This window comes from Podarcis raffonei, chromosome 5 (assembly GCF_027172205.1).
Source record: "Podarcis raffonei isolate rPodRaf1 chromosome 5, rPodRaf1.pri, whole genome shotgun sequence".
Lineage (NCBI taxonomy): Eukaryota > Metazoa > Chordata > Lepidosauria > Squamata > Lacertidae > Podarcis > Podarcis raffonei.
Window position 1 is genome coordinate 58,601,288 of NC_070606.1, and position 22,731 is coordinate 58,624,018.

General features: G+C 44.0%; 1 long non-coding RNA gene across 1 annotated transcript; it reads left to right on the top strand.

The window, feature by feature from the left end:
• The first annotated feature begins 5,518 nt into the window (after positions 1-5,518).
• LOC128414314 (uncharacterized) lies at positions 5,519-14,121 on the top strand. Its single transcript, XR_008330641.1, has 3 exons — positions 5,519-6,048; positions 6,680-6,743; positions 13,634-14,121. It is a non-coding gene; the product is annotated as an uncharacterized LOC128414314 (long non-coding RNA).
• Positions 14,122-22,731: the final 8,610 nt, after the last annotated feature.

The window sequence follows — 22,731 nt, forward strand, 5'->3', positions numbered from 1 at the left end:
CTGATGACTTCTAACTATACTTCCACCGTGGTCTAACATTCAAAGTTTTAATAAAACAGTCACAACCTGTGAATTTGACCAAGCAGAGGGAGGCAGGGGTGGAGAAATTAGCCATATAGGAAGGGATCAAATGGTCGAGCTGCAGGCATTCGTGTCGGATCCGATAACAGGCATAAGGCGTGAGAGAGGCTGCGAGCATGAGCCAATTCCCACAGAAACAAAGGGGAAGTGGGATTTTGCCACTTTCCCTGTGAAAAGTCACGTTTGCTGAGGGAAGTCATGAAACCAAAGCCTCAGATCAGGTTCTCAAACACTTTGCACAAGAAATAAAAGAGAAAGAAATCAGGGATGGTGTTTTATGTCCTGTCATGGACAGTGTGGAATGCGGCCCTTTTTGCTGTTTCAAAGGAATCACAATTAAGAGCTTGTATTGTTCACATCAAAGGCATGTTTCTTTCCTCTCTGCTTCTCCAAGTCCAACAGCAGGTCTTTCTGCATCCACGACATGCGACTGATTCCGTGTTCTGTCATTCCTGCAAATGTTAGAATTTCCAGCTGTATGGGAGAGGAGCTTAGCCTGGAGAGGCAGCCAGATGTCACTGGCAAAGGAGAAGCTGTGAGCATAGTGCATTTTTTTTGTAAAATGAGATGTTCGCAACATCTCCTTCCCTCTTTGACTGTGGTGGAGCATCATGGCTTCTGCTCAATTGCCATTTGTAACCGAGCCATCCAGGTGAACGGAGTTGGGCAGTCTAGACTCCATCTTCCGCAGCTGTCCCACTGCCACAGAGGGTGCTGAGTGCAGTGGTTTGGATGAGACGGCTGCCACAATGAGCTGCTGCCATTCTTTGCTCTCAGGCTCGTATGGCGCTCCAGAGTGCTGCCCGAGTTGATAATTCTCAAAGCCTCATGGCACAGGCTGAAAGCGCATCATGCAGTCATCTTGCTGAAGCTAAGCAGGTCTGGCTGCAGTCAATGGCTGGATAGGAGGCTGCCTCCTACATATTCTAGGAGTTCCAAAGGGAAAAAGCAGAACGCACAAGAAATGAATGAAATAAAGCCAGTCCTGAAGCAAGACACTCAGAGAAGAGTGTTGAGTTCTGTCACGGGCATGTGTATATAGTGTAGCCTAGCAGAAACTATGTGGACAGTTGGCATGGAGCGTTACTATCTAATCCAAACTAGTGTCAGGAGAATGAGTGCAGGATTTGTAGGACGGATGGGAAATCTCATTCTGTGGCTGAGTGGTTTGAAAGAATAGTTCTTCAGCTACTTCCAGCATACATCATCCAGATCATCTGGAGATTATCTGGTGAAGCACAGTTCTTTGTCCACTGTGTTACAGAGGCCTCAACTGCTACTTTCAGTGGGTTTTTTAAAAAAACCAAGCACAAATTTTATGAAATAAAATTTCGTAATGGGAGCTGGGAGCAGAGAGGGTGTTTATTGGCTTGTGGGGTTTTTAAAATCTTTTTTATTGCGTATTTTGTTTTTTTATATTGTATCTTTTTGTTTTGAACCACCCTGAGATCTATGGATGAGGGGTGGTATACAAATTAAACAAACGAACAAGAAGTCAAGTTGCTGGCTCCATGTTGTGGGGCACTCTTCCAGCAGATATCCTCACTATTAACCTATTCAGCTATTTAAATTGTTTCGATTAGCCAGTCATTTTAATGATTTTTTTAATAAAAAAAGCTATCCCCCCCCCGGTGTTTCATGTTTTATCATATACTACTGTATATTGTATGGCAACTTCATATTTTTACATGGGCTAGTAGATATTAAAAACCTCTATAAATAAATAAATAAATAAATAAATACATCAACTATATATACCTAATAGCCACCTGCAGTGGTTAGGTCAAGAACAGCTCAAGAAAGCATTTTAGTTGAATTGCCCACAAAGCTACTAAGTTGTTTAAATTTTTTTTTAAATATTTTTGATAATGCTGTAACCCACCCTGGGACCTTAGGGTGAAGGGTGGGTATTAAACAAATAATAATTATTTATAATAATAATCAGAGTGGTGCTTTGGCAATGCCTGCATGTGTGTTGGTGTGGTGCATTGGAGTGAGAGAAACCAATTTCAGATCCAAGCATTCCAACTTAATGGACTACTAATGTTGGGTTTTACTTGAAAATTTTGGGCCTTGAATTTCATGTGGCATAAAGAGGGCCTTAAATTTTGAAATCTTGAGATGCGGATTTTATTTCTACTCCTCCGCAAGCCATCATGACTGGCCCCGGACACTACAGAATCTCACAATCTCCACTCTGAGAGTGGGAGGGAAAATAAAGGAGATGTTTACTCTTTGAAGTTAATGGAGTGACACAGTGTGTTAATGGGCTATTTACCAACACTGCCTCCTCTGTCTCTTGTTTTACAAGTGAAAATGCTTCATGGCTGTGCTTTGGCATTGGGTTGGCCCAAAAGGGGTGACTCTGGCTCTCCTCCACTCGCCATTCAAGCACAAGTAAACTGAAGGGGGAAGAGGAGTGATTTTATTTATATATATATATATATATAGTAAGGGAATGCAAGACCCCCACTTTTAAATTAAGACTTTTTTAAAAAAAAATGCAAATTTTTGTTTTCAAAACTTTCTAAAAGGACCAACAAATTTAGTCACACTTCCTTAGAAGATTCAAAGTGCAAAGAGAAGTGTGAGAATCAAGAAATACTCTCACACACATAAATATACTTTGAAAAGGAAATATTTTGTGCAGAAAGACAAATTGGACACTATTATTCATTTCATGAGGACAGTTTTTGTTGCTGAGCGTGCATAAACTTTGAATAACATCCAGAATGGATATTACATTGAGAATGAGATTTCTTTTTCTTTCTTTTTTCTTTTTTGCCTGCAGGGCTGGCTCAAGATATTGTGCTGGCCAAGGAAAATCAGTAAATGGTTCTCCCTCCCTGCCCAGGTCAAGGTGCTTAGAACCCAAGATCTCTGAGGCAAAATGTGCACTGCTATAGCTCACTGGCAGAGCCCATGCTTTGCATGTAGAAGGTCCCAGGTTCAATCTGGGTCATCCCCAGTGAACAAGATCAAGCAGCAGATGATGGGAAAGACCTCTGCCTGGGACCATGTAGAACTATTGCCAGTCAAAGAAAACAATGCTGGATTTCATGGCCAAACAATCTGATCTAGGGCTTGCCCATACTCCCATTTGTCCAAAGCCTAGAAAGCATGGGGACTAGTGGTTTTCTGCTTGTCCCATGCTTTCAAGGCATGGGCCCAAACGGTTTTGCTTTTGCCCAACTGCTTTCCCCTGGAAAACCTGCTATTTAGCACTAAATAGGAACAAACGGCAATCCACAGAAAATTTGATTACTGTTTGTTTTGATTTAGCACTGAACCGTGCATTTCCCCAGGGGAAAGCAGCAGGGCCAGGATGAGCCCCAAGTCTAAGGCAGCTTCCAAGGATGAATGTCCCTAAGCTGTCACATCAGGCAAGCAAACTCATCCCCTCCTACCTTCCCCCTTACCCTGCTGATGCTCCCCTTCTAATACAGAAAGTGAATATCTCCCAGCTGCTCCCAGGTGAACCGGCAGCTCTGAGGATTGATGGGCGTGCTTCGGAAAGTGTATCCTTCCTTTCTTGAAGGCAGATGCTACAAGCAAAAATCCCATTGCAGCCTTTTGGAATACAGAGAAATGGATTGCTGTGAAAATCCATAGGGCTGCACAGCACGTTATCGCAAAGCTGTCCACCTGTGTCTTGCCACAGATGGGAGATTGTAAAACACCATGTGAGAGACTGAAGCGTGTTCCCTGTTCATGGTAATGCCACCTGCTATGGGAAACAAAGAACAGGGGAGTTTGGCGCGTGAGCTCACTAAGAGAATTTAACCTGTATCGTAAATTATCCCACTGAGGAGGAGGACTGAAAATGGGGAGGTGTCCCCCCTTTCACCCACTGAAGTGGGGGGGGGAGGAGACTAGGGAGGGTATGGGGCAGAGTCAGGGTGTGTGTGCCTCTAAGTATGGAAAATGTTTATTTTGCCTCCCGTTGTTACTGGGCAGCATGAGCTGACCAGATAGGAGGAGAGATCAGTATACCGCATTTTTTCATGTATAAGATGGCCCCATGTATAAGACAACCCCCCCTTTTTTTAACACCAAATTAAGAAATTAAGTAGTTTAGCTTTTTGGGGGGTGGGGAAGGTCACTTCCGCCAATTGCTCACCTGCCTGCCCACCACTGCCGATCGCTTGCCACAGCCACTGCTGATCACACACCTCACCACAGCCACCAATTGTCTGCCTGTTCGCTGCCACCAACAGCCCACTCGCCCACTCGCCGCAGCTGCCAATCGCCTGCCCAATTGCCACAGCCACAGCCAATCGCCAGCAGGCCTTGCCACAGCCACCAATCACCCACCCAATCTCCGCTGCCAATCTCCTGCTTGCTGCTGTCGTTAATCACATGTTGCCGTCCCCCGCATTCACTATCCGTGTATAAGACGACATCCAATTTTTGCCTAGTTTTTTTTAGCTAAAAGCATCACCTTATACACAGAAAAATACGGTAACTAGAAGGAGTCTGAAGGTTGCAGTTCAACTGTCTTGAGAATCCAAAGATGCTTTACACACCATAAATTTAAAGCAAAAATCCCAGAAATTGTCGTTTGCCCTTCACAAAGCTTTAATTGCCAACATACTTAAAAACTACAATTCCCAGGATCCTTTGGGAAGGTGCTTTAAATGTATGGTGTGTATTTAGCCCTAGACTGTAGGCCAGGGGAGAAAGGCCTTCAGGCACACAGAGCAGTGCAGTATTTGTAAATTGGGAGTAGGGTGGCCACTTATGCACAACCACCACCACCCCAAAGAAGACACAGATTTGGACATAAAACTTGAATATGGTAATTTATATGTATGGATAGAAGTTGGAACATTGTTACTACAATTTAAACAGAGATTATACAATGTATCTCACCATAGGTATATAAGGGGCAAGCATTAATTAAGGACTTAAACATCAGGCAATGGCAGGGACAGCATGCACATAAATTACCGTAAATCAGGGAAGAATGTGCTCGGTTTCTATGCTTAAAGCAAACCGCCCAAAACATATTAAAGCCCCTTCATTTTGGCTGGAACCTCCTCCTCTTTACCTTCATTTTGGGCAAGTAAGGCTTCATTGCATTCTTGTAAATACTCTTCAAGCACTTCTAGTTTTGTGCCCGTAAGTTTCTTAACTAAGGCAGATTCATAAATGAATCATCACTGTACAGCCAATAAGAACTACAGATTCCCATGGAGAAACTGCCTCTGATAAGCAAGTAACATGGCACTTGCTTCATTCAGGGGGGTTTTTTGGTGGGGGGTTCTTTAGAGTGGGGTGCCTGAGAGGGAAGTTGTACAGGTGAAATGTCTTCTTGGAAAAACTCTGCTGCCACCCGGGTGATAACTTTTGAAGAGCATCTTCCAGCTCCTACTTTCTCTTTTTCAGATCTTTGAACCAGACGTGGCAGTCCTTCAAACAGAGGACAGCATCAGTTAGATGGCTGTCCTCTGCTAAGAAGAGCATAGGGCCACCCTAAGGGAGAGATGCTGGAATGAAATTGTCCTTTCTCCCTACGATGGTCATATCCCAGCTGCAGTGTTGATTTTGTTTGCTCTCAGTAAAGGCTTTTCCTTCTGTCCTGCTTCCCATGGCTTCACAGTTGGTACTTATAGTGCCGAAAACACTCTGCTCGGCTAAGCAATGCTATTGAGGCCTTGGACTGCGTCCAAATCCCCACTGAGCCACAGAGCTCCCTGGGTGGTCCCGGACATGCCTGCCTCTCTTTCGTCAATCACCCCTCACCCACTTCAACATTCATGTGATTTGCTGCATCCTCCTGAAGATCAGAGCCCCATCAAACATGCCACAGTATTTGATTTGTTTTTCTCATGGCAAGTTTTCAATGCAGAAAGAAGAATAAGAAGAATAAAAAGACAAGTATTTACATATCTGTAGGAATAACTGTGCTTTTGTATTTGCAGGTTGCGGAAAAAGATTTCTCCCCGAGTTCAGCTGGACATTTGGGTAAGTATAGTTAAGATTGCGACCTAAAACTTTCAGATTGTGAGTCCAAGCTGGCTGCTGCTGAAAAGGACAGTTGTCATATGCTAATTGTTTGGCTAAAAGCCAAATTATGTTTATCCTTTTTTAAAAAAGGAAGGAAGAAAAAGGTTTAAATATGCAACTGAATAAATACAGAAGAAGTCCCTGCTTCTGAAAAAAGAGCTCTTCTGTAAAGATCGCATTTTGGAATTGCAGAATCCAATTCGGCTTTCTTCCTGGACTTCAGGAAACTCCTTTCACAGAGCTTCATAACACTCTAGCCTTCCAGATTGCTCTGTGGGAAGAAGCCTTCATTACAGATAAGCATTAACTAATTAGATTTGGAGTTGATAATGTAGATGACCTTTTCAAATGGCTTGCGGTGGCCTTCCCATGCACAAAGCTCTCTCTTAATATTAGCTAGAGTTTATTTACCAATATGTGGAACGTGCCATTGCAATTAAAGTGTTCCACTTTTCATGTTCTGAGGGATGGGGAATGCAGCACTGAGGACCAGCTCATGCAAGGTTTCTCTATTGGCGCAGTCCCAACTATCCTTGGGCATACAATTCATTGTGGCCATCATTTCTTTTGCTTTTACCGTTTCTCCTAGGGACAGGTTTCTGCTTGCTTTTTCCTCTTCCCCTTGTTAAGGATCGGAAGTTGTTTCTCAAGTGGTGAGTCTGGGGTATTTTACGGGGAGGGAACTGAACTTTTAAGAATTATAATGATTTTTATAACTAATTTTTGTCTATTTTGTAGGTGGCACAGAACCAAGATACTAATGTTGTTTTATTGTTTTTGGCAAATGCGGGGCTGAAAGGCAAGGTCTTATTGGTTTTTAGCTTATGGGAGAATTGGGATTATTAAGACCTTATTAAACAGCAGAAGAAAAGCATATGGTAAAAGCACATTTGGTTGTTTGTTATATAGAAGTGACCTGTGTTAATTTGCCCTGAGAGGGCTGTTTGTGGTTGTAGGTTTTATAAGAAATGATATCTGTAAACCTGTCTCAGAGTGACCATTCATTAGGCTGCTTGTTTTTATTTTGTCGTTCTGAAATGTATTACAGTAATCTTTACGGTGTATTAGTCATATATGCAGCCTCCTATTTCTTGAATATTGCAGATCCCAACTTGGTTGTTCCTTAGGTTGCAGTTTTGTGTCGGGCTTGATTTCCTTTTGTTTCTCATTCAAGCTCTAGAATATTCCCACATGGCTTGAGAGTGGGAATATTCCTCCTGGAGGAAAGACAGCAGCAGGCAGTGGTGGCTGGCCCAGTGCAACCAATGGCCAACTGCCCCAGCAAGCTCAGTCTGCCTTCAGCCAGGCTCCACCTGCCTTCCTTCGTACTTACAACCTGTCCATGGGGTGGGCTGTCAGCTTCCTCCTTAGTCTCAGGGCTCATCTACACTTCCTCTTGTTCCATACCTAGAAAGCATGGGTCTGAGTGTTTTTCCCCTTGCCCCACTCTTTTCCCAGGGAAAACCTGCTCTTTAGCTCTAAACCGGAACAGATGGCAATTCACAGAAAGCCTGAATTGCCCTTTGCTCCAACTGAGTGCTAAAGAGTGGCTTTCTCCAAGGATAAGCCCTCAGTGTTATAGCCCTTGTGGGAGGAGGACTGGGAAAATATTATAACTAGTTGACTTTGCCTATCATTGCCTCTGGCTCCACCTACTGTTGACCTCCCTACCTACAGCCTGAAATAGCATTGCTCTGTGGGAAATTAAAATGGCTGCCCCCAATGGGACACTGCTGGTATCAGAAAAACCCACAGCCTTAGATAGGGGCCATTGTCAGTGGGCTGTGCCAGGGTGCTGAGGCACTTGCGGCAGCCAAAGGATGCCAGGTGATGTCATTAATGCTCTAATGAGATGTGGCATTAAAACATTTCATCTTCCTTACCACATTGAAAAAAACTATAAATGCAGTCTGATGAAGCTGTTACTTTGCACAGAGAAACAGAGATGGGGGTGTTGCCTAACCCTTTCTAGTCCTGCCTTTTTCTGCTGGAAAATACTCACGCTGCTACTTTTCTACCTGTGGGGTGGTAGAACTTATCCACATTTTTCTCTGCAGGAAAGATACCACCTGAGAGGTGTGGTGGTGATTGTGAGCTAAAAAGATCATAGGCCCTTGCTGCTGACCCTTCAAACTTCCCCTTCCCACAGAATTGCAGTCATTACAGGCTGCTTTTGGGTTGCTTTTGATGATGTTGTTGTTAAAGGGAAATCACTGGGGGAAATCTACAGGTGATTGATCTTATATAAATCTGGATATCTCCAGGTTGGATTACTTCAATGCACTCTATGCAGGGCTGCCCTTGAAGTTGGCCCAGAAGCTGCAGCTAGTGCGAAATGCAGTGGCTCAACCGCTTAGGGGATCAAGTATCACCACCATATTATGCCACTGCTGAAAGAATTGCACCACCAAGCTAAGATCAAGGCATTGGTTGTGGTGTACAAAACCATAGTCAGCTTGGAACCAGAATAATCTCACCCTTTATATACCCAATCAATGCATTCCAGAAAAAGGTATCTGCAGGCATCTTTCAGATACCATCTTATCAGGAGATCTGTTCCATATGATGTAGGAATTGGGTCTTTTGTAAGGTGACAGTTCCCTTACAGTATGTGTGTGTGTGTGTGTGTGTATCTATTGTCTTTTCGGCACCTATGGAATACCTTCATCAACAAGCCTTTTAAGTGGAGATCTTTATTCTGCTCTGTACCTGCATTAGATGTAAAATTAGTTATGTACAAAATTGTTTTTAGCTGTTTTTACAGACTGAATTGTTATTACTGTTTTTCATATAGAATAGTAATTGTTTCTATTGTCGATGTTTTTATTGCAAAATGGCTTTGAGATATGTCATGGAAAACAATTCCATCAACTGGATCATATAATTATTATTTTTTAAAGTTACATGCTTTCCACCTGCACACCTGTGCTGTGTTTTCCATAGCCATATCTTCCATTCTACTGGCATTCATGCAGTCACCTTAAAATGCACCTACAATCTTTCTCTCCTCCCCCCCCCACATGCATGTACTTGCATGTATATTTATATGCATGGACACAGGGACGCACTGGCCATTGGGTGACAGTTCAGGCCATAGAGAGCAGCACCAGATTTTGATTTGTTGGCTGTCAGTCAATGACTTGAATGTCATGGGCATTAGGACTGGGAGATCAGGGAGAGCTGTGGCTGTCACAGAGCAGCTGTTGACACTCATCTGATGAAGCTGTTAATTTAACTGGAGTTTACTGAATGGCAATTAGGCGGGGCCTCATTACCAGCAACGAGTAGAGCAAAGGCACATTATAAGAACCCAGGGAAGGAGAAGGCAGAACATCAGGGAAATGGTGCCAAAGTGTCATTTAGGATCTGGAGTTATGCATCTGAGCGCCCTCTGATAGGCTGCCCTTCCAAATGCTCACAGCTGGAGTTAGGCATCGCAGGCTGACAGGCCTGCAGGTCTGGAGATGAGAGACTAAAGGAGGGCTCTCAGCGGAGGATGAAAGGAGGGGGGGTGAGAGTCTGCTTAAAAGTAGCAGTAAACAGCAGTGTGTGGAAGCAAACACCACGTTCCCCGAAAGGAGAAGGGGCATTTCCTCTCCATCACATCCGGGCTGTATGTCGATGGTCCCAGGCTTGGGGACGTATTTCAGCCATCTTTGATACAGAAGTCTGAGGGTGCATCAGGTCTGGATTAAAGGGCATGGGATCCCTATATTGTGGGGCTGAAAATATTTTCCATGCACTTACCCCTGTGTTCACATTCACTACCTCATATCCCCGCCACCCCCTTTATCCTGTCCCATCACTCAAATGTTCCCTAAATGAGAATGACCCAGCAAGCAAAGGTCTGCATGTTGGTACATGACAGAAGAAGTGTACCATTTTGGCCACTGCAGGGCTCACTTACCTTGCTGAAATGAACTAGCCAGCATGCTCTGAGGTTTATTGGAGTTTGTTTGTTTGCAGATGTCAAGGCACAATTTTATAAATTCTTATCAACATAGGTTGATGCAAAAACAACATAAAAGGGCACACCAGAATTATAAAAGAGAATCCGCTTTTGCAAACTGTTTCCCAGGTTTTGCGGCTGCACAAGCTAAAACAAATTTCATGTGTTTGCTAGTTAGCAAATATTTGGAGACTGAGAAAGAACAGCAGTCCTGTCCAAAAATGACACCAACAGATCATTTCAACTTGACACAGAGCCTTCAGTTACACTCAGTGGTGGGACTATATGTTGGGTGGTGGCTGTTGCCCTGCTTGTCATGAGTTATCTGGCCAGCCACTGTTAGAAACTGTATGTTGGAACTAGATGAACGGTCAATCTGAACTAGGAGGGCTCTTGACAGTGGCAAGAACTGTACTTGAAAGAGGCCACAGCTTCTCTCTGGCTCCACTTCTGGCAGCTGCTATCACAGCATAGATTTGGTGTGCATGGCTCTGCCCTTTTTTGGGCAGAAAGTGTGGGATTAATTAACTGATTCTCTACCCCTTTCCACCACACCATTCTGTTGTGAAAGGCACAAAAACTGGGAGCAGCTAAGAGCAGACATTAAAATTTCAGAGGAATACAATAGCTGAGGAGACTTCTCTCCACTAGCTGAGAAAAAGCAAATGAGGAACATTTGCTTCCCATGAAGCTCTCATCGGAAGGCACCTGGTAAAATTAACATACTAACAAGTTTTGAAATGAACAAACATTTCTTTGCACAGTCCAGCATTGTTCTCTGGAGCTCACTTCCATAGGATGACGTGATGGCCAGCTGTATAACTGGGTTAAGTAAAAGACCAGACAGATTTATGAAGGCGGGAATATCAGTGGCTGTTAATGAATGCCGCAGTTCAACACACTTCTCCATACTTGTTACCTCCAGCCTAATGCTACAATCCTATGCAGACTTACTTGGGAGTAAGGAAGGGGGAGAACTGCAATTCAGTTCATATGTAAATGCAAATCCCACTTTCAGGAACAATTTGTGAACCAAGACACTGCCATTCGTTGAAATTCACACTCCTCCGAATTTTGCAGTGCGGCTCTCCAGCTAAGCAATGTGTGCAAAAACACATAAATTTGTAAAAACAAGATTTTTGCAATGACTTATTTTGGTGCAGGGACCTGCATTATATTTTTTCCAAATATTTGACTAACATCTTAGGTCAGATGCAACTAAGTTTTACTCAAAGTGGAACCACCGAAATAAATAAACCTATCTCAACCATGTTGAATACCACCCCAAATATTCCAGTAGGAAGAAGAGACGAATTAAGTTTAGCTTTGTTTTCTAATGCAAGCTTACCTGATTTGCATTTCTTCAATCAATATACAAACCAAAATTCAGTGATCCTTCAAAATTCACACTTCTCCAAAGTTTGCAATGACTTCTCCAGTTGACAAATGTGTACAAAAAGTATATTGGGGAAATGCATATATTTTTAAATAATAGTGAAAACAATATACAAAAAATACATTGTATTAGAGAAATTTTCATGTATGTGTATAACAGACAGAATTGCATACAAGACTATGTACCTATATTAGGGGAAATGCACACTAAAAAAGAATAATTTATGAAGATTTTTCAAACAAAGAATCACAAACTGATATGAAAGTGTGGCAAACTTGACTTAAGACTAGAAAATTGAAAAACAACAATCCGAGAGAAACAGAAATTGACAATTTCATCTTCCAACCAACCATATTTTTTTACCTCTCACCATTGTATCTAATCACCAACATTCTTCTAGCATCTGAAAGGGTATGTCTTAAATGGTGAACAAATCCTATGAGTTCCAGTCCAGAAATCTGTGGTCTAGAGTTACCCTGTTTCCAGACAAAGCCTGCATTGTTAACAGCTCCAGGCCTAGACTCAGGTCTAGTGAGGGTGTTGTCACTGTCACCACTGCTACAGAGGGGAGATGATGGGTGGGTGCCTGACCTAGGTACTGTCATGTGAAGGAGGTGAATGCAGGACAAAAGACAAGGCCGTGCGTGTGCTGAAGTAAAGGGAAAGCGACAATGATGTGCTGGCCCTTGCTAGGCTTGGATCCAGATCTGGCAAAGCACTGATTCTCATTGGCACACACAGCAGTAAGCTTTATCCAGGTGATCCCTTGAGCTCTGACTGTTGTCAAGAAGAAGGAGAGGGCAATTATGACAATGACTTTGCCTTGTGAAGAGTGGGTTCATGAGGCTATCAGCACATCCTTAACCTGGTTAAGTTTTTTGCAGGGGGCCTTGGTTCTCCCACCCCCCATCCCTTTCCCCTACCCCAAACCCATAGCAACCTTTCAAGGTTCCCCATACAAGTCCACAAGGGATGGCCTCCAGAATGTGCTTCTGAATTATGGCAATTTCACATTTCACTAGCAACCCCACATACAATTAGCAAGTGGGTGTTGGGAATCCTTTGGCTCAATGGTCAAGGTGCCAGCAATATCTTTAGCTTGGCAGATTTAGACCTGGGCATGCCAGGTAGCATTTTCTGGCATCTGATTTGACTTGAGCATATTGGTAACTAGATTAATTCTTGGCATTTACATACCACTGTAATGGGTCTCCACATCCATTCCAGCATCAAAAGTGCTAGAAAACCACTCAGCTCTATACAATGTTCACTATGCAAAGTTCAGCAGAACCGGTGAATCTCAGCTTAAATTCCATCAATTTCTTTATACTTCCTGCTGCAGTATTGAGTGATCCAGCAACACAAGGAATTAGGGGTAGGGGTAGGGGTAGGGAGGCAATGGGGGTCCAGTTCAGAAAGTTCATTCATACAGTGACCAAATGCTTCTGGTAATTGAGCAAGACACACACACACAAACAAACACACACACACACACACACACACACACAGAGCCAGACCGTGGTCTCACACAATTCCACTTCCTTTAATGGTGCTTGTGCTAGAGCACTTCCCAGTGGATTGTTACCCTTTATCCCTTAGATCCAGAAGGCAATTCAAAGAATCAGTCAAGGAAAGGGAAGCGAGACTGAAATCCTGTGTGTGTCTGAATCGATGCAGCCCCTGAAAGCCAAAGAATCCCCAGTAGGACTCGGACGGCTATTGTCCCAGCTCCCCCTCGCACCAATTAGCTTAATTCATTTTTCCTCTTGCCTGTTCTGAGCTGGAGAAGGGGGAGGGAGGGTTTAAATAAAAGGATGAGAATAGTCCCTACTTGACCTCTCTTTTCCCCTAGGAGTTGGCAGGGGAGAGGAGAGGAAGCCGTGAATAAAAAGGAACTCGTGTTTACAGGAGTGATTCTCCCATTAATGGCAGCATATGTTTGCATTTATTTAAACCTGCGGGGGAAGTGTGTGCGCCTGTGTGTATGTGTGTGCGTGTGCTGGGGGAGGGGGGCGGTGGGGGGAGAATAGCAGCCGCAGCAGCAATATTGCACACAGCATGCCAGGTGCTTGCTGTCAGCCTAAACAAAAAGGGGATGTCAGCATTCTGTGTGCTGGGAGGCAGGGGAAGGGGAGCTGGCAGATTCCTGTCATCATTGCCTTCTGCCTTAATGCTCAAAATCTTGTCTTCCTACACAGAGACCAGATCAGACCAGACCGGCCTGGGGGCCAGCAAGCCCACTGCCCTGGCTCCCAGAGAAGCTCCAGCACCTGCTCTTTCAGAAGGAGCAACGCTACCAGGATCCATCCAGCACAAAAGCACCCATCCTTGCCACAGCAGCTGGGGCTGCCATAAACATGCTGTGCCATTTCAGCCACTGCAAACACACCTTTGGCCACTGTGGACACAGCCAAGGTGTGTGGAATGAATGACAGGCCAAACGCTCATTCCCCATATCTGCCCTTAAGCAATGTACTATACTGGGGATGGAATAAATGAGTAAGGAAAACCTCAAATCCCAGGTTGGATGCAGGTTCCTTGTTATTTTTGCACCCATTTAGGTGAGAGGGCAAATATGCAATTGAAAGAACTTTCTCACCTTGATCCCTATGTAGATAAAGAAAGGAAACATGAGGACACAACTTTATCCTTAGTGGGGCCACTATGCCTCATGGGAAGACAAAAATTAAACCCGTGCAATTTTCAAGTGTACATTCATGTGATAATGCAGATACAAAGCTGCTCAGCACTAGATTGGTCTGGTTAAAAAAGAGAACAGGGCTCTTGAACCGTTACATTAGGAGTAGCCAACACAGTGCCCTGGACATTCTGTTGGACTTAAAACTCCAATAACCCTCCACCCATTGGTGGTGATGGGAGTCAGGGTCCAAACGCCTCTGGAGGACCCCACATTGACTATCTCTGCTTGACGCAATTGCTAGGCAAGTTACACCTGCTGAAATGCCCTCCTCCCTATGCAACAATTAAAGGTGCAAGGGTTTTGACTTCTTTTGCATTTGATCAGGCTAGTCATGATCTAGAAGAGTATCATGTGACTTGTCAGGTGATCAGCTGAACTGCAGGAAATTCACATGACTCAGTCAGTTGAACCACAGAAGGGTAATATGCCTAGCTTTGCAATGGGGACATAAAATGGGGAAAAGTCATGTCTGTAACCTACCTATGGCTGGGTGTTCAAACTGTAGTTGCTGACTTGACTTATGCAATTATGTATTCCTGTTCTGAGGTTGTTATATAACTGCCTAGGAAGAAAGGTAGGCCTATAAATTTGTTTTCTGAGGCAACTTACACACACACACACACACACAGAGAGAGAGAGAGAGAGAGAGAGAGAGAGAGAGAGACGTTGGAAGAACTGTTTAATCATGGAACTGAGATCCTCATATCTCGATGCCTGTTGGTGGAAAAAATTTTTTTATTTCTATACTGCTTTATATTTTTAATAAAAATCTCAAAGTGGTGTACAGCATATTAAAACAAATAAAACAATTGCTGGGCAATGTTCTTATGTCTTCATGAGAAGCCTCTTCTGTAGAGCTGGTGAGTGTGGGCCCTGCCCCCTAGGGCAGGTGGAAAGAGCCTTGCAGGGAGCGGCCTTGATGCTTCACAGCCGGGCAATGTTCCTCCGGCCTCATGAGGAACCTCTTTTGTAGGGTTCGTGAGTCTAGTTAGTTCCATACAGTGCAAACCATGGAGAAAGTAATCTGTGATCCATGTGGATTGTGGTGGGGCAGTAAAAGAGAGCAGGGGAGACTGAGATCTGTAGCTACAAGACACTGCAAATAATCAAAACATGCCACATGTAGCTAAGTGTACTATATTTCACAGGGGAGTTTGAAGAATCTCAGCCTGGTGTGCTAGAAAATTGTTTCTTGATCCCCAATGCTATCAGAATAACCCAGATCGTTTAGAACAAGACTCAGGTAGCCACCTGAGTGATCTCTGTAGATCAAAATCTCAAAATCGTTAGCAGACTGAAATGGAGGGCCATTCATGACATCTCTGAAGTGGTCAGATGTTGCTTTCCTCTGCATAAATCCTGAGGGCACCTTCACAGGACAGTGTATGCTGTTTTCCCCACTGTGATAGGCGAAACAACCCTTGGAGTGAAGAAAGGCTATGGTACATCCTTAGGTACCTCTGATTCTGCCCTGCAGAGGCCAATGGTGGATCTTCACACTTGCTTCCTTATTGTGGTGCACATAATCTGGAAGCTGATGCAAACTGTAGTCCTGGATGGCTCCGAAAAGCTGATCTGTGTAGGCTTCTTCCTACACTGCAGTTTCCCTCCAAAAAGCTGATCAGCACCAGCTGTCCGGTCCATATTGTGACAGTGAAGCAAATACTCCCACCCCAATTCACACTTGATGAAGCGCATGACTTCTCCTACACAAAGATTATCTCCATATACGGTGAAAATAGAAAGCAAAGAATGAAGCGGCCTTGAGGTTCCATGTCGGGAACAGATACCCTTTGAAAAATTGGACGAATGCCTTCACCACCACCAACTTACTAGCCTACCCTATGGTGCCAACGGCAGCTAATAGATGTTTCTGAAAGCAAGAAAACATCTCTTCTTATTTCACAACTGCTCGTTCGCCACATGTTCTCTCATTGCATTGTGCCGGTTGCTCCCACGTCAAGAGAAATCCGATTTATGTAATGGCAGCTTGTCAGCACTTGGCTAAAACAGTGTCTGCTCTCTGCTAGCATAGCAGAACAAACATAAACACAGAATTACTAGGCAGCCAAGCTTTGCTAATATTTATCTATGATTAGGGAGATCAATCACTGTTAATTGATAGCTTATTGCTTTCACATGCCACTTTGTATGCATTTATCCTTTTATCTTTGCCACGAGCCTTTTAGGCTCATTTTTTCTGTGCGTGACAAGGTACTGCAGAGCAGGAGGCAAAAGTTGGCCATCTTTGACCTGGACATTATTGGTGGGGAGGTCAATTGCTTCTTCCTTTCTGTAATCACAACAATATTCAATGCAGGTCATTGAAATGCATGTGTGGAAAACAAGGCCCCCCAAAAAAAATTCACTGAAGAAATATTCTAAAAGCAGATACTCTCCTTGCTTTCTCTGGTTTTGCTTTCCTTTTCTTTAAAAAGCTGCATCTGGAAAATCTTTTTTAATTTTATAAAAATACAAAATTATTTTTAAAAATGGAGATATGAAAACACCCATGACAACAGCTGTTTGCTGGTTACACACGATCCATCTTAGTATTTTTCCACCATCAGGTTTGTTTGTGAGCAGATCTATGAGTTAGATGCAGAGCAGAGGCTTAGAATACAGCTACATGCTTGCAAGCCACGACTGCGCATGCATACCATATCAACATGCCCCACTGACCAGCTCCTTTGTCATCCCTTACTGGGGTGTCACTTGGCTAGAAACTCCACCAGCCTCATTAGAATGCATTCATCCTGCAGGCTGAGACCCAGTGATGACATTAAAGGATTATACCCCTCTAGTTCGTGCACTTCTGTCTTGATTGTCCATGTGGCCTGTACCTGCTCATTTCAAAGATATAGCTTACAACTTTATCAGCACATATCTTAACAATATTTATCCTGTCTTGCCGACATCCTTGAAAAAAGACCACCCCCAAGTTGATCCCTCTAGTCTGGGCCACAGACTAACAAATGCTGATAAGATGGTATCAAGGAGGTGTGCAGAGGAACGGCCATAACCTATGGGACAGCACAGCTTTACACGCCAAAGATCCCAGGCATCAATCGCTGTCATCTTCACTTAAAACAGGTATGAGGAACCTTTGGCTCTTCCAGTCTTGCTGAACTACAACTCCCATCAGCCCCAGCGAACAATCCCTCCACAAGGAAAAGCTGCACTGATCAATTTGGAACTAGTTGAACTCCAGGATCCAGTTGCCTGGTGCTGTATAAAAATCGTACATTTAAAACACATAGCTTCCCTCAAAGAACTCTGGGAACTTTAGTTTGTTAAGGGTGCTGGGAATTGCAGCTCTGTGAGGGATAAATTGCAGTTTCCCAGCTCTTTAGGAGAAGTTACGTGTTTCAGTTGTAGTGTGTTACAGTTAACCAGATAGAAGGCAAATCCAGTTTGGCACAACTTGCTTAGAAGCTTCTTCCAGTAAGAGAGCCAGTGTTGTGTAGTGGTTAAGAGTGGTGGACTCGTAATCTGGTGAACCGGGTTCGCTTCCCCGCTCCTCCACCTGCAGCTGCTGGGTGACCTTGGGCTAGTCACACTTCTTTGAAGTCTCTCAGCCTCACTCACCTCACAGAGTGTTTGTTGTGGGGGAGGAAGGGAAAGGAGAATGTTAGCCGCTTTGAGACTCCTTAAAAAGAGAGTGAAAGGCGGGATATCAAATCCAAACTCTTCTTCTTCTTCTCTTCTAAGAACAGGAAGATTCCTGAATGTACAAGCCAGATGAAAAGTTAGGGTCAGTGGATGCATCCATGTGAAGGCCACTCTAAGTTGTTCCACATTGCTGCTGTGATAAACCTCCCTGTGTCACCACCCAGTCAGAAGGACAATTTTCTCCACGAGCAAACCTTTAGAAACTGAAATGTTGGCGCTTGCATAGAGAAAAATCTCTCCAACTGTCCTGGCATTCAAACTGCACACAAACCACCACTTCACACACACACACACACACACACACACACACACACACGATAACAGATGCCACATGGGGTGATTTAAAGCTATCTTCACATTGCAGCTTTAAACTAGATTATCTCTGACCTCATCCAGCTATAAAAACCTGTGAATGTATCAAGCCCTTGTCAAGGCTATAATCCATAACTTGCATTGGGTTTGCTACTAGCTTTTGTTTCATCGCAAGGCACACACTCTCCTCTCCACCCTATATTTTTGCAAACATCTGTTTTTCAAAAATAACAACACACACACACACACACACATTCTTTCACCTCCCTACCCTGTTCTCTGCCCACCCTCCTCGGCTGCCCTCTGTCCGATACATTCCTGGCTTTCTCCTTCCCACCCACCTTTCCTGCAACGCTCAGATAAAAGCGTTTGGGTAGCGTCGCCCTTGTCATATAAATCCCACCATAATTCTCTCTTTCCTGTTAAGGGAAAGAAAATAAACGTGTACGGCTGTTACTGGAAGCCAAGCTGTGGGACTGCTTTAAATTCTCTTCTTATTGAATCTGGGCTGAAAATCATTCAATTCTGCCGAGGACACAGATATGCGTTTGCACACACACACACACACACACACACACGGAGGTGTGTGTGGTGGGGGAGAAAAAGAGAGAGACAGGGAGCAAGAGGCAGGCGTGTATAAATATCTCCAGCTCTCCAGATATCCGTCAGATTTATTCCTCTGCCAAGCCTGCAGAAAATTGACTTGTTTCATGGAGGCAGGCTATTGACACATTACCGCGAGGAGGGTTAGGAGAGAAAGCAGTGAGACTGGCGCCCCCTCTATTAGACGATAATGTAATCAGCAGTGTGGGAAATGAGTGTGGGTAAAATGGCATCGCTGACATTTATATTAGAGGATATTGATGGTGGGAGCTGTGACCGCATCTATCCTACCTCCCGTTTGCTGGGATTGACACAGACGGCTCTTGTTTGGCTGGATTCGCTCTCTCTCCCTTTCTTCTTAGCTGGGTGGCTGGCTGCTGTCACAGCAGATAGATAATTGAAAAATGGATCTCACCTTTCCAGCAAACAGGAGTGGTTCAGGCAATTACTGTAGAGGTTACCTACTCAGTCTGAAGGCTTCGTCTCCGAGAGAGATTCAGAGGAAATTGGATTTTACATGGATGTTTTATTCTGGCAGCAGTTTTAGTATAAATAAAGGCAAGGAGACAGAGAAGAGGTGTAAGGATGAGTGAGAGCTGCACAAAAGGGACTTGACAGAGAGGCAGCCTGCGCGTGTGAGCGCGCCCGGGTGCGCCTGGGTGAGATTAATACACCCGCTGCCAGCCCTCCAGGGGATTTCTGGCTTGTTGTGCATTGTGTGCGCGCACGGCTTTTAAAAAAAGAAACAGAAAGAAAGAAATCGGAGGCTAAAGGAGGTTAACTTCCTCAAGGCCGCACAACTAAGCCTGCCCTTGGAATAAAAAAGAAATGGAAGGGAGTGGGGTAGGGATCCCATTCCCGGAGGAAATAACAAAAGGTGGGAGGGGAAGAGAAAATAAAGGAGGAAGCGTAGAGCCCCCATCAAATGGGCTCTGGACATCTTTGTTTTTCTCTGCTGTCCCACCACCCAGAAGATTAGGCCACAGGCCTCCTGTGTTTTAACAGATCTTGCTGGGATAAACCAATGGACCACCTCATCCACTATTGAACCTCCTACAGGGGGAATATAAATGGAGGAGTGACCATGATGAAGATGGAAAAGAAGTAAATAACAGACCACATCACAAACAGAAAGCTTCAACTCTTGACCATTGTTTCCACACAGATGTTCAGGTTTATCCTCAGTACAGGACCAATGTCTTGGCCATCTAGCCATTAGCTCTTGACATTCAACTGCCTAATGGCCTCCATATCACCCAGGAGATTTCAGCCGCAGGGGTAAGAAAGGAAGAGTCGTTCTGTTGCATGGAGAGTTTGCATGGAGAAGCCATTTTCAACAGAGGCCAGCAACGGAAATGCGCAGTTGTATTGAGCCAGCACCAGGTGTTGAAATTTTGTGCCCCTAACAATTTTGCGCCCTGGGCAACTGGCCCTGTTGCCCCCATGTTATGCTACTGCCTCCTCCCTCCATTTGTTTGCCTCACCACCCACCCACAGGCCCTGCTACTGCTGCTACTGCCTCATAAACATACAGGCTTCTATAAGGAGTCTCAGAGTGCACCTGCATGGCAGCAGCTAAGAGTCCTTTTCAAACTTTGCCTCTGTGCATTTGTCAGTTAATATATATATTGGTGTATAGATCGGGGAGACCATCTTGACTATGAGTCCTAGAAGACTCCTGCCTTGCTGCCTTGCTGGCCTTCCCCCCAACCTGGCCTGTGAGGGTGGGGCCCTGACTGACTCCAGCTACAAAAGCTGAGGATGCTGAACAGACTCTTGGATTGGGGTATTGGTTATGGGTTTTTGTTGTGGGGGGTATTTTGCTGTTGTTTACATGTGTGTTTTTTGTATCTTTATTTTGGATCCTATTATTTATGTGGAAATTGTTCTTGTTGGTTGTGTACTTTTTGACATTTTGTGTATTGTTTATGACTACTTTTGTTACGTTTGTAGTTATGTAAATTTTTTATATGTTGTAAGCCACCTTGAGCATGGTTTTAACTTTGGAAAAGTGGAATACAAATAAAAGGAGTGATTGATTGATATTATGATGTGATCTATATATTTTCCTCTTTTTCAAACAAGTAGCTGGCATTCCATTTTGCCTGCTAATGACTATGTCATGAAAAGCCTTGAGATGATGTTTTTCATGACTCTCAGAGGTGCAATCCTGTTCATGTTATTTGATCATAAATCCCACTGGGTATAGTAGGGCCTAATCCCAGTTAGTGAGTATAGGATTGGAGCCTTAGTTGCCATTCCTGAGTTGGGACAATCATGCATATAATCCAGCTGTATATATGCATAGTTTTCATGATGTTTACGTGTCTAGATTACTGTATATAACGGGAGGAAAGATTTCTGAGACTCATTTTAAATGAAATAGATGTAGGCTTCTGAGTGCAACCAGAACGTGTTCTATATGATTTTATGGTTTGCCATAATTTGGGTTTTAATATATGGTGAGCCGTGTTAGATGGAGTAACCTAAATGTGGCCTGTAAATAATAAAATAAATAAGTAAACCAGCATGGATTCAGGTGGCCTGCCCTGGATTTGAGCCCCTCTTCACACCCTTGCTTGTGCAGTTGCTAACCTCTGGTGCTGTGCCCCCCTCAATACAGTTCTCAGCCCGCTGCCTGGGTGTAAACCTTGACTTCTCTTGGCTCCCTTTTTTCGTTCTCCTCTACCTGTCCCCTAATGTCAGCTCTGGAGGCTCCCGTATCACTTTCTTGCTGATTAAATCATCTCTGACATGCACCATGGCAGCCTTGGCCTCATGTGAAGAGACTGTCTCTAGGTGACTCTCACCACTCTCCAGCTAGTCCATGGCAAAAAGCAAAGATCGGTATAAATGAAATAAGAACAAGGCACACGCAACAACCACACTTCTAGGTAAGGAGTTGTGTTAAGACTGTGGCAGCGAAAAACACAGTGTCTTGCAGAACCCTTGAAAACTTAACACACTGATTGTGTCATAAGGTTTCACAGCCAACTTCATCAGGTGCCTGAAGTTGGCAGTGCAAATATGAGCTATGTGACAGAACTTTGCTGAATGTTCACCTTTTAATATTTTTCAAGGTTACAAATACACCCCTCTCCCCCAAATCTACCTGCTTACAGGCATTGATCCCTCAATTTGCTGCTGTTTCATTTTGAAACCTGAACAGTACATTTTCCTTCACTACAAGATCCCCGTCAATCCATAGTGATTGTGATGATATCACTAGGTCATAAAGCCAATCAGATGTGGTTTCATTAAGATATATGCACATTTAGATGTTCAGCACAATGTGCATTCAAACACACATTCCATTGACAACAATATAGTGCAGATCAGCCTTCACTCACATCAGCTGGGGCTGATGGGAGTTGTAGTCCAAAATATCTGGAGGGTGCCATTTTGGCAAAGGATGGTATAGATCAGGGGTCAGCAAACTTTTTCAGGAGGGGACCGGTCCACTGTCCCTCAGACCTTGTGTGGGACTGGTCTATATTTTGAAAGAAATAATGAATGAATTCCTATGCCCCACAAATAACCCAGAGATGCATTTTAAATACAGTAAAAGCATGCAGTCTACTCATGTAAAAACACCAGGCAGGCCCCACAAATAACCCAGAGATGCATTTTAAATAAAAGGACACATTCTACTCATGTAAAAACACACTGATTCCTGGACCGTCCATGGGCCAGATTTAGAAGGCGATTGGGCCGGATCTGGCCCCCGGGCCTAGTTTGCCTACCCATGGTATAGATAGATAATACACCCAGATGTGCATCCAAGCTGATGCTCTCTGTTTTGCCTTGCTGCATTGCGCTGCAGTTGTTTCACTGCACTATTTAGCATGGCAAAACAAGGAGCATCAGTCCAGTTGACCAAACACAACAGAAACACACTCCCTCTCTCACCTAAGGACACCTTTGCACCTTTTCAAGCACTCCCCTAAAAAATCACCAAAACTGAGGGGTCTTCTTCAAGGGGCATGGAAATATTCACAGAAGCACACC